At 48.0% G+C, this 12,457-nt stretch overlaps 1 protein-coding gene across 1 annotated transcript in view; it reads left to right on the forward strand.

The window, feature by feature from the left end:
• The window catches only part of LOC105839902, a 52,292-nt gene that overhangs the window by 4,882 nt on the left and 34,953 nt on the right, over window positions 1-12,457 (forward strand). The window lies entirely within an intron of this gene.

A 12,457-nucleotide genomic window follows, 5' to 3' on the forward strand; every position in this document is an offset into this window, starting at 1 on the left:
ATACATTCGAATTTTTAATATAGAGGAAGTTTTATAATAAGAACTTAATTAGGAAAAGTTTTGTAAAAACATGTATTGGATAAGTTCACGCTTGAGATCGGCACCAGAAAAAAAGGGAAACACAAAAGACTGTATTATACGATATGCAAATAATCTCATTTTATTCAAAAATAATCGAGCATGGTTGCCATGGGTTTGGATTTTCATATACAGACAGAGTGTTTCATAAATGATTGGCGTAAATTTAAGAAATGTAAATCCTTAAATGAAATCCTTACATAACATGATCTTCATTATGAAAAGTATGGTAAAAACATGTATAGGACAGGATCACGCTTGAGTACGACATGTACTGATATAAATGGCATCACTAATGATTTTGTATTATAAGATAAGTATGCATGTTTAGTAGTTTGTATTTCCGCGAACTACTCACACGGACGTGTATTTTGATCAAAAAATATAAAATTTGAATATCAAAAGCAAATGGATGGACATAGAAATGATTAGGTTAACATTTCAATGATACATATGTAGATAAAAGATTTAAAAATAACTAATTATGCATACATACACAAGGGCGACTTAATGGCGATTAAAGTTGAAAATTTAAATCCTCAGAGGAAGTCTATTCAATCGTATTCTGTGACAATTACTTGAAAAATGAAAAGTTATAAATACGTGAATAAATGAATAAATGAAATAAGTTTAAATATAAATTGATAGTATCATAAATTGCATGTTATTTCGAAATAGATTAAAAATAGCTTATTATAATAAATAAATTTAAGATTTTAAAAAATCAGAGAATGGTAGAAAATAATTAATGTTAAAAAAACAGAAAAACATTTCGACGATGTATAAAGCGGTATTGCGAAATACAAGTTGTTTCAAAGAAGAATTTTTTAACAAAGTTACTGCCATCATTTCAGAATCACCCTGTATTTATGTGCAAGTTATTGGGTCAACGGACATACAGACGCGGTACTTATATATGTGCGTGCTATGAAGTAAGAGATTTTGAGCCCGCGCGAAGCGCGGGCGAAAAAGTTAGTGTATTATATTTCACTGTTTACAACACTACACTTTTGCTCTAAAAATCGCTCGCTCACATTCACTCTATCTCACTCACTCACACTCGCTCGCGCCTGTCGAAACGTGTTTCGCTTCGATACACGTCCTTGAGAAAGGACGAACGCGCCCGCGTCTTGCGTCGCGTTATCTTAATTATCACGAAAATAATCGCGATAGTAGCGATAAACAGGTTTGCGAATTAATCGCGTTGACCACTCGCGTACGTCGCACTCGCGTTTTATTACGCACGAATCCAATGAAAAATACCCGGAAATTCAGGTGTGGTTGTCGAGACACGTCCGCCACGTTCGCTGTCCCACTCGAACTCCCTCAACGTTGCGTTTGCCGTTTCCGGTCGCCCCACCGCTGGTTACGCGCAGTCGAGTTATCTGTGGGGGAAAAGCTCTGCCCAGTATGCCTGCGCCGCTGCCGTGCTCGGGAAGCCGTGCGCGCGCGCGCGGGACCGCCGCTGTTACCTCCGATAAACTTAGCGTTCGCTCGGACTCGGTCGATACCTTTGCGGGACTTTGTCTTTATCGCGTCTCGGTTGATACCTTCGATGCGTCTGTAGTCGTCGTCATGACCTCCGCCGTAGTTTGTTTCATCGCGCACCTCGGTAGGTACCTCCGGTGCGGATACGGTCACCGCCGTTACCTTCGCGGGATTTAGTTTTTGGACACGCGCCTCGGTCGATACCTTTGGCGCAACTACTGTCACGGTCGTTATCTCCGCGAGATTTAGTTTTTGGACACGCGCCTCGGTCGATACCTCCGGCGCAACTACTGTCACGGTCGTTATTTCTGCGGGATTTAGTTTTTGGACGCGCGCCTCGGTCGATACCTTTGGCGCAACTACTGTCGCGGTCGTTATCTCCGCGGGATTTAGTTTTTGGACACGCGCCTCGGTCGATACCTCCGGCGCAACTACTGTCACGGTCGTTATCTCCGTGGAATTTAGTTTTTGGACGCGCGCCTCGGTCGATATCTCCGGCGCAACTACGGTTGAATAGTCGGACTTACGGCTAATTCTTTCGCTCTTATCACGGTCGTTATCTCCGGACAGAAATACGGCTTTTCTAGGCAAGATACGGTCTATTTTACGACTACGGTTACGGGCTTTCTCAGGATGGTCGCGTATGCATCTTTCGGTTATTTGGTCGCGTTAGCATTCATGCTAACACGAAAACGGGACAATTCGAGCCCTATGCACCGACATTGAAAATGTCGGTTGCAATTTCCTCGCCATTTAGCGAGTTTTTAGTACTGAAAGTGCTCAAAATGAGCTAAATGAAAATAATTAGGGTTGGAATTGTGTCGTTTTTGTACTCATTCGTACTCTTACGATTATATAATATTTTATTAGTTTGTTTACAGGTATTTATACTACGCTGCTTAATCTATGTTTTTACATATATATGTGGTTACGTTATAATGTATAGACTTATATTTCTAGGTATGGTTACATAAGGTAAGTATGTTTATATGTGTGTCTTAATATTTAATAATAGTATTTCTTTTTATTTACAGGTTTTCACGCTGTGTTGTTTATTTATACAAGGTGTGTATTATGATATTGCTTAACTTCTAAGGTAAGTATATAAATTTGGTAATATATTTTAGTAATAAAATAATAAACTAGTAATGAAATTTGAGAATTTTATCTTGTAGGTTATTATTAATATAGATTATTGTATTTTATTTTTAATTTTTAGGTAAGTTTAATAACTAAACTTTAGTACATCGATAAATTGTATTTTGTTAAAGCAGAGAATAAGTCGTATATGGCAAAGTTTCCATATACGACTTGTTCTCTGCTTTAACAAAATACAATTTTATTTATAAATATTTTATGTATATAGAATTGTGACTTTCGAAATTGTGACCTATTCTCTGCTTTTATGTCAATAAGTCAGAAAATGATAAAAAATGATAATTCATACGGCAATCTTCAATAAGTCTTTTATTTGCACCTTCAAATAATAGACCTTTATATTTTATGACAAGTTATCCTCGTAATTTATATTAAACTATGAAATTACACGAATTCCTTGCATTAATTAAAATTGTATTTTGTTAAAGCAGAGTATATGGAAACTTTGCCATATATGACTTATTCTCTGCTTTAACAAAATACAATTTATCGATGTACTAAACTAACAAAGGTTTCAGTTGTATTACACTCTCTCTCTCTCTCTCTCTCTCTCCATTGCTGTATTTCATGCACTTTTATGTCCTTGCGCATAGTCAGATGCGTCTACATCATGTCGATATGACGGAAATCCTAACCACGCAACTGTTAACTTTAGTGCTTAATAACTTTTTTTCTAGTTGAGACCGACAATTTTTTCTTGCAGATTCGTGTTTTACGCACCGAAATACACAAATTTACAAAGTTATATGGAAATCGGAGGTAGGGGCGTTATACAGCATATTTACCTAAGATTTCTTATTTTTATGGTCGCCAGGTTGGTGAATTACCCCGCCGCTAGGGTGTGGACTCGGCCTTCTACGTGGATCGGCCAAAAGTAGAATTCTGCCTAATGGGCTGATAAATCTGGAAGTCCCTTGCTCGCCTTAACGTTCTGAGCTCATCCGGAACCCCTCGTGGTTGAATATCCCTCAGGAAGCCTTCCTGTCTAGCTTGTAATGGGATGATGCAATCTCCCGCCAAAAAATGGACTTGCCCAGGATAGGAATTTGGGTCGCACGAATAAATAACTGGCTTTCACGATTATCACCTTACTCTGCTTTTATTTATAACACTTTATGATTCACGCACGCACACATTCATAACGGCTGCGCTTGTTAATGCATATTAATTACGCTAATTAGATCCGATCACGCTTCTCGCACAACGCAACTCGGATATTGCAAAATTTAACTCGCACGCGATTAATTATACGCGGAAAATCGTCTGCGGCGATAGCTCGCGGGTTTTATCGCGAAACACTGAATGCACGCGCCCGTTACTGCTATCGAACTTTGTGGAATCTTTTAGATTCGGAGAGACCCGTATACGCACGTCCGCACGCATCCGAGTCTCAAGACAGACCTTTTTTCTTGGGAACGCTGAGCCGCTTTTTCTACATTCATCTCTACCACTCGGCGTTCCCCGATTAATGTCTTGTTGTCAAGTCATCGTCTTCAGTCAATCGGGGAGCGGTTCTCACTCACACTCATGCTCTTTTTCGCTCGCACGCCATGGTGTCGCATGTGCAATATGCGAAAATGCCATAGCGTCGAGCGAATCACGTATATTCGCTTATGATGGCGCAGGTCCGTTCATACGACATGTCACATGGGGTTTAATGTCGATTACTTCTTGCAAAGCTGTAAATTACAGCATTTTATTTAATAGAAACGTAAATTATCTTGAAATAATAATAAACTTATGCTCGGATCGCTCGTCCGATGATTTAAAGTTTTATGGACCTGTCATCACTATGGTGAACGCGGCTTAAGCATTCTTATTATAAAGTTAATATATTATATTTAACCACCTGATATTAAAATAAAGTCATTGAGTCGGGAATCTCAATCGCAATGCAATATTGTATTCGCCTAGTATACATGTTTAGGCCTATGTCCCGCTATGTCCATGGGCGTCCTAACTTTGACCTGTCAAAATTGATGTCACGCGGGTTGTCCGGTCTTCAGGAGCTGGCTTTGGCTCGCGGTCCTCTGTGATCTCCGGTCGATTCATACTCGATCGGGTCGCTTTTTGCTATTGGAATAATTAATTTGTTTTACAGCGGGATTAGCAAGTTTTTCGGAACGTGTGAGACTATAAGTTTTATTAATATAAATATAAAATGCAACGCAAACTCTATATATGTATTTAGAATTGAAATATAATATAAACTTAACTTAAAAATAATTTTTTTCGCTTGCTCGCTCGCCATTCACTCTACCATTCACGCCAGCTCAGCTCGCGCGTGGGATCGAGTATTCTATGTCTGTCGGCGCTCGCGTTTACTACAGCTAAGCGAATTATAATAGAAATAATACTTTACGCGAACTAATCGCAAATAAACTTATATGACACAACGCAACATGAATAATAATAGATAAACGAAATAAAATATGATATTAACAAATAAACTTTTATGCGGTCTCGCCGCTGTCACGATTACAGTGTCTTTATGTCTTTTATCGTTTAAAGCGTAACGAATTGAGACGCGGCAGGTATCACGGGGAGCACCCTGATTGACCACGTCCCAATTGACCACCGCTTTTCTAATTGGCGGTCCAACGGAAAAACTCTAAGCATTCATTGCTGTAAATGGTTGTGATCAATTGCAACGTGGTCAATCGGGGCGCTCCTGGTATCACGCACTCCCCGTCGCTCTCCTCGTTATCGGGTCTTTCTTCGGGGCCGGTGAGTCATGCGCCGATGGCTCAGGTAGCGGTCTCGGTCTCGCCTGGTCAATCGTGTTCTCGGCATCGGGTCTCGGGCTCTGCGTCGGTGTCGTCAGACTCGCCTCTCTCAGTGCCCTTGGCCCGGTTCTCGGTATCTGCTCCATCCTGGTGATGTTGACAATCAGATCACGGACGGGTGCAGTGTCAACGGAGTCAGGCGGCTGCAAGATTAGATTGTAGCTGGACAAGGCCCTTGGGCCGTCGCGTCTTCGGGAGACCTCGCGTTCCTACCGCTTATTTTAGCTTTTGCGGCGCTCGAGAGGCCTTCATTGGCGCACAGTATAATTGGACACGTTGCAATTACCCACTGTGCTATTAGACACGAAACATTGCACACCGTTCAATTGCGCACAGTTCGTTTGAACACAGTTTGATTGGACACCGTTCGATTGGACATCGTTCGATTGGACACAGTTTGATTGGACACAGTTCGATTGCGCACCGTTCGATTGCGCACCGTTCAATTGCGCACCGTTCAATTGCACAACATTTAAGTCGCAAACCCATGTGGTGCAGTAAATGCTTTACACACACACACACACACACACACACACACACACACACGAGGGGGGGGGCAAGGAGGGCCTTCGGCCTCCACTCCCGCACCCACCCCGTCCAAGTCGCTAACCTATGTACACATTGCAAACGCAGCCATAATGTATGAATATTTAATATGTGCAATTGAACTGTGCGCAATTGAACGGTGTGCAATTAAACGGTGCGCAATCGAACTGTGTCCAATCGAACGGTGCGCAATCGAACTGTGTCCAATCGAACTATGTCCAAATGAACTGTGTCCAATCGAACTGTGTCCAATCAAACGGTGTCCAATCGAACTGTGTCCAACCACTGTGTCCAGTCTTGAACACTTTTATTATAGTATTCGTTTACAGTGAATAGATCGCGACCCCGCAAGGCAGAGTGTCGCGTCTATGAGCTCGTTGTCCACGACCCCGCAAAGCAGAGTGTCGTGGTTGTGTATTTACAATAATTTGTATCGGCGATACACGACCCCGCAAAGCAGAGTGTCGTGTGCTATCTCAGTTTGTCTACTTCGAATTGACTCGTTCCTCACCTTCTTTCGCCGGTTTATATATCCGATAATTTGGTAGTTGGATCAAAAGAAGGGAAGGATTGCGTGAGGGCGTAAATCGGTCAGTATTCCAAATTATTGCTTAGACAGCAAGTGCTGTCTAAGAAGCATTGCGCTAATTGTCGAGCGGATTGCGCGAAACTTCGCGCGATGCGCTCGATGCTGACTGCTGCAGCTGACCGACTTACGTTATCGTGCTACTGACACCTTTTTTATCGTTATGAGTGTGTCACTCATAACAATGCATTGCACGCCGGTGCTCCGGCCGCATCGGGGAAACGACCAACGGGTCTTGTGAAGTGGGGTGGGCGCGCGGTGCGGGGGCAGTGTCCCTCCCCGCATTTCGTCCCTTTTTTCCTTTCCGCGGACCTGTGGGATGGGGGGCTAGGACGTTGCCTGGTCGGGGGGCCGGCGCGCAGCCGCGTCTGGTCGCGCGTCGGGCTCCGGTCCGCATCGCTCTTGGAAAGGGGACCCAGTTGCGGGGCCGCTCGGACATTTCCGAGGTCGGGGTTCGGTGACCTCTCGAGCCAAGTCTGGCCTGACGATGAGACCGCCGATAGGAGTCATCCAATCCGACGTGGAGCCGACCCCGGGGCCCAGCAGAGTAAAGTTCTTCAAGACTAGGACAGTCGAGGGAAAGGACGAATCGGGAAGGCGAACTAAGAGCCTGCGGCTCGAACGAGTCAAGGACAGGGAATAGCGACACGCGTAAACACCCGTTCTCCGATTTTAAGTCCAAACATAAAATTAAGGTTATAAAATCATTCAAAAGTCAGTTTTATTTATTTTTTATATAATGTTTTATTTAAATGATTGTGAGTTGCGAAACAGCGCGAAGTTACAACGCCAACCTTGAAAAACTCTACTAAGTTTTATGTTTGTTTTATAAGCTCATTTTAGTATGCTATTATTGGCTAACGCCACTTATGATGTTTTACCATGTGATATTATATTTACTCAAAAAACAATATATTTTATATAAATCTTTGTTTTAGCGCATAATCAACGTATAGGATATGTGCGTAGCTTTATAAGTTAGTTGAAAGCCATCTCATGTATTATAACCTTACAAATAGTTTTGATACTAAAAAATTATACAATAAAAGTTTGAAACAAGTTATTAGATCAAGCAGAAGATAAATTTTATGTTGATTCATTATTTTAAGCGATTTCTAGTCTTTTCATGTAAAGGGCACTTAATGCATCGAGTGGCACTCTAAAGTGCAAAAGTAATAAGTAGCGTCGCAGCATCGCAAACCTCGTAGCGATCATAGAGAGGGTACTCTCATTGCGCTAACCGCACTTTTCAGTGCGTAAAAACACTCGATCTCTCTAAGCGATCCGATTGGTCAAGACAATCCGGAGGGAAGCGAGCAACACTGAAGCGTTCTCCCATTAGCCAAAAGAACCAGCGGCATGTACCAGCACCCGGATTGGCGCTCCAGACCTGGAGAGGGAAGCCCGATCGTGATTGGCCAACGCACAAACCGACGCTAAGCGCTCATTGGCGGAGACCAGCTATGAGCGGCAGCATATAATGCGGGCGAGCGTAGCATCAAGAGCTTTCTGTTCTGAGCCATCCGCGAGGTAGGAGCTCCGCGCGAGTCGCGTTAAAAGATTATACCGGCCAAGAAAACTTACAAAACGATTGTGAAGGAAGCGTCGCGTACGGGTCTGTGTATTACAGTTAAGATTAACCTAAAAGACGTACACGAATGAGAATAAGCGTCGCGTACGAGTTAAATGTGAAACATACGTACAATAAGTGTCTTAATAAATATCTTTTTATGGTTATTGTTAAACGTTAAATATTTTTTATACGGACCTTTTCTCATGCGTTGTCTAAATCCTGTGAGACGGCGTCCAGTGATTCCTACAACAGAATCGTTTTTGTGAAAACCGGTTTTGAGGTTAGGCGATTATCTGGTCATTATACTTACCTAAGAGCGAATCCGGAAGGGCGTGGCAGTCCTGAGGCGTTCGACGGCTATCCAGCAGCAGCGGTAGCAGCACCTGAAACAAAAAAGGAAAGATTAGACACAGTTACGATAAAGCGGGAGCTGTTAGTGAAATTTGTGATACATAACTTAGAAAACGGAATACGTATCCTAAGCGACGGCAGCCTGCGACGTATCCTGAGCGTTCCTACAGTACGAGAGGCGACTAGGGGAAGCACAACCTTGTTCCTGGTACGGTAAAAGGAACTGGCGACCGAGATTAGCGACCGGCCTGTCAAGACATCAAAGGTCTGTTCATACTCATTATCCAAAGCGTACTCTTTCCTTTAGCTTAATCCGGTCACAACAAAACCCCGCGGGCCGCCCGGACGTATTCCGGGATCGGGGCCGCGGGTGCGACCGTTGGGGCCTCCCGGACGTATTCCGGGTCGGGGTCCGGTGGTCATCGTAGCACGGTTAACCGCGCGTTCCCGGTGACCGCGTCCGTTCCGGGACGCGCGGTAGGCGTTGCCCGCGTCTCGGGGGGATTTGTCTCTCCCGCGCGTGGGCGTGCCGGTCGCCGCACTCGCCGCGGCGGGCAAGGCCATGGAGGGGTCGCGGCCTCCTTTTGGCCCCATCCGTCCGCGAGGCCTCCCCGCGTGGCGGCACCCATTGCAGTACACCAGAGGTCGAAGGCTGGGGAACCCCGAAACCCGCGGATCATGGGCCTTGATGCCCCAGTTCGCGTGTGAGTAGGGGCCTGGAGTCCTGTGCCAGAGATGTCACATCTCTCCGGCCAGCGACATATGCCTACCCCCCGAGGGAACTCGGGGCCCTATTCCCGGGTCATGTTTTTGAGGCAGGTGAGGGCACGCCCGATTGGCGGAGCCGCGATGGGTAGTGGGAATAATCAAGATGAGTGTTACAAATAAAAATAAAAATGCAAAGAGAAGGGCGGGTGACCCCCCTAGCGGGAGCGAGGAGGTAGGCGGCGGCGTTTGCCCTGCGGGGTCTGCAAATCCCAGCGATAGCCGCGCAGGATCACTGGCCGGCATGCCGGTGGTTTCGCTGACCAGGGTCGTTGTTGGGCCCGGCGGCGGCGGGAGGGGGGAAAGCAGTCTCTCCTCCACTCTGGAGATGTCGCGGAGGCCGGGTCCAAGATGTTCGGAGGTTCGAGTGGACGGGGCGTCCTCGAGCGACTCCGCCTAATTCGACACCGCGAGCGGGGGGGGGGGGCGCCACCCCATCGGCGTCCTGTGACCCGAGGGTCCGAGTGTGGGTGGGGTCGGTTACGCCGACCGACCCGGGACCTTTTGGGGGCGACCCCGGCCTCCTCGGTAGTGGGCGCGCCGGGGGCCTTGAGATGGCGAACGTGGAGCCTGGGGACTCGGTCGTCCCAGGCCGTAGACCGTGGGCTCCCGCCACCCGGAGAGGCCAAACGCGCGGAGGCGGTGAGCGATGCGCCGATCCTCACCGTTGACATGATGTCGGGTTCGGGCTCGGCCTCGCTAAAGAGAAAGCGTGGCCGTCCCGAGACCACCGCTGACTGCAGGCGCAAATGCGCGCAAGAGGCGGAGTAGAGGTCCAGGGTCGAGGAAAGGAAAGAGGCGGAGATAACGGAGATAACAGATCCCTCCGCCCCCCCTGAGCTTAGCAGAAATGCTAAAAAAGAGCAGGCGAGGACCCGCGAGGAGTGCCGCCTGGCCTCGACGGTCAAGTTGGGCGAACGCGTGCAGGAGCACCTCGACGTCTTACTTAAGGCCCTGAGGTGCTCCAAAAATATTAAAGGTACTGTCCGGGGGGCCGCTCGCGACAGTGTCGAGGGTATTAGGGAGGCGGCCAGGGCCCTCACTACGAGGGCCCGAATAACGGTCGAGGGTTCCGGGGGCAAAGAGGCGGAGGACCTCTGGGGCCAGATTGCTGATTTGAGGGCGGAGGTTGCCGCCCTCAAGGAGCGCCTTAAGAGGAAACGGGCCCCCCCGTTGGGAGACCCTAAAGCCAGGATTTGTTAATTGGGTGGTGGGCTTTCTCTTCCCGGATGGGGAAGGGATGCCCCCCCCCCGACCGGCTCCCCCTCGCTGCGCCCCGATGACCGCGAGAGCGATGCCGGGGACGATGGCGGGAAGGTTGGAGACGTCGACGCCGGGGAACTCCTCCGGGCAGTAAGAAAAATGGGCGCCGGTCGTAAAGCACCCGGCCCAAACGGGGTCCCCGGACGGGTCCTGGCCCTGGCAATTCGGTCCGGGTGGGGTCGCCGGGTAGCGCGGTTATACATCGCGTGTTTACGGGTTGGCCGCTTCCCCTCAGTCTGGAAGGAAGCTGGTGTTTTTTCCTAAAGAGGGCAAGGAGGGCGGGACGCCTTCCGCGTATAAACCAATATGCCTGCTGGACGAGACCGGCAAATTGTTTGAGCGCGTGGTTGCCGGCCGCGTCAACCAGCATCTAAACGGGAATGATCCGAAGCTCCACCGAGAGCAGTTTGGCTTCCACGAGGGCAGATCGACGATAAATGCAATCCTGCGCATCCGTGCCCTCGCGGGAGAGACAGTGGAGCGGGGCGGGGTGGCAATGGGTGTTGCGCTGGATATTAGCAACGCCTTTAACACCCTGCCCTACGAACGGATACGCGGGGCGCTAGCGCGACACAAGGGGTGACCTCCTTTTGGACACGTAACGATTGGACACCGCTCGATTGGACACGCACGATTGGACACGCACGATTGGACACGCACGATTGGACACGCACGATTGGACACGGCTCGATTGGACACTGCACGATTGGACACCGCACGATTGGACACCGCATTATTGGACACCGCACGATTGGACACCGCATTATTGGACACCGCACGATTGGACACCGCATTATTGGACACCGCATTATTGGACACCGCACGATTGGACACAGCACGATTGGACACCGCATTATTGGACACCGCAGTCTTCTAGTGAATAACATTTATATATCATATGACAGATTATCTAAGCTTAGAAATATCTGGCAGAAAAAAGCTTCGATTTGCCAGAAAAAAAATTGAATTTTAAATATCTATATACGTATTTTTAGGAGCATCTCGTTTTGCGTGGAAAGTTTCAAACCTATGTGGTGCAGAAAATGCTCGCACGCACACACACACACACACACACGGGGGGGGTGCAAGGGGGGCCTTCGGCCCCCCCTCCCGCACCCACACCGTCCAAGTCGCTAACCCATGCAAACTGTATTAGAAATCTGCATACACACACGTAAATGTGTGTGTGTGTGTCCAATTGTACGGTGTCCAATAATGCGGTGTCCAATAATGCGGTGTCCAATAATGCGGTGTCCAATCGTGCGGTGTCCAATAATGCGGTGTCCAATAATGCGGTGTCCAATCGTGCGGTGTCCAATCGTGAAGTGTCCAATAATGCGGTGTCCAATCGTGCGGTGTCCAATCGTGCGGTGTCCAATCGTGCGGTGTCCAATCGTGCGTGTCCAATCGTGCGTGTCCAATCGAGCGGTGTCCAATCGTTACGTCCAAACGGGATACTCCCGACGGGGTCCTGGTGCGGAGGGCCGTATACCGGGGTATCCCGCAGGGGTCCGTGTTGGAGCCCTTGCTGTAGAACTTCGAATACGACACAGTCCCGCAAACTACCCTCTCCCGCGGCTGCGGCGTGGTGTGCTACGCCGACGACACCATCGTGGTGGCCGGAGGTTAGACTGGGGGGAGGCGAGAAGGACAGCGGAGCAAGTGGTGCAGCGAGTCGTGCGCGCCATCGAAGGTCTGGGCCTCGAAGTGGCGCGGCAAAAGACAGAGGCCTTGTACTTTCACCGGGCCTCCGTCAGGGGTGGTCTCCCGCCATCGGAGATGGGTCCTCGTTGGCGACACCCCCGTCCAGATCGGGCCCTACGTGAAATACCTGGGCCTGGTCCTGGACGGCTCCTGGATGGA

The sequence above is a fragment of the Monomorium pharaonis genome, chromosome 8, assembly GCF_013373865.1.
Source record: "Monomorium pharaonis isolate MP-MQ-018 chromosome 8, ASM1337386v2, whole genome shotgun sequence".
NCBI lineage: Eukaryota > Metazoa > Arthropoda > Insecta > Hymenoptera > Formicidae > Monomorium > Monomorium pharaonis.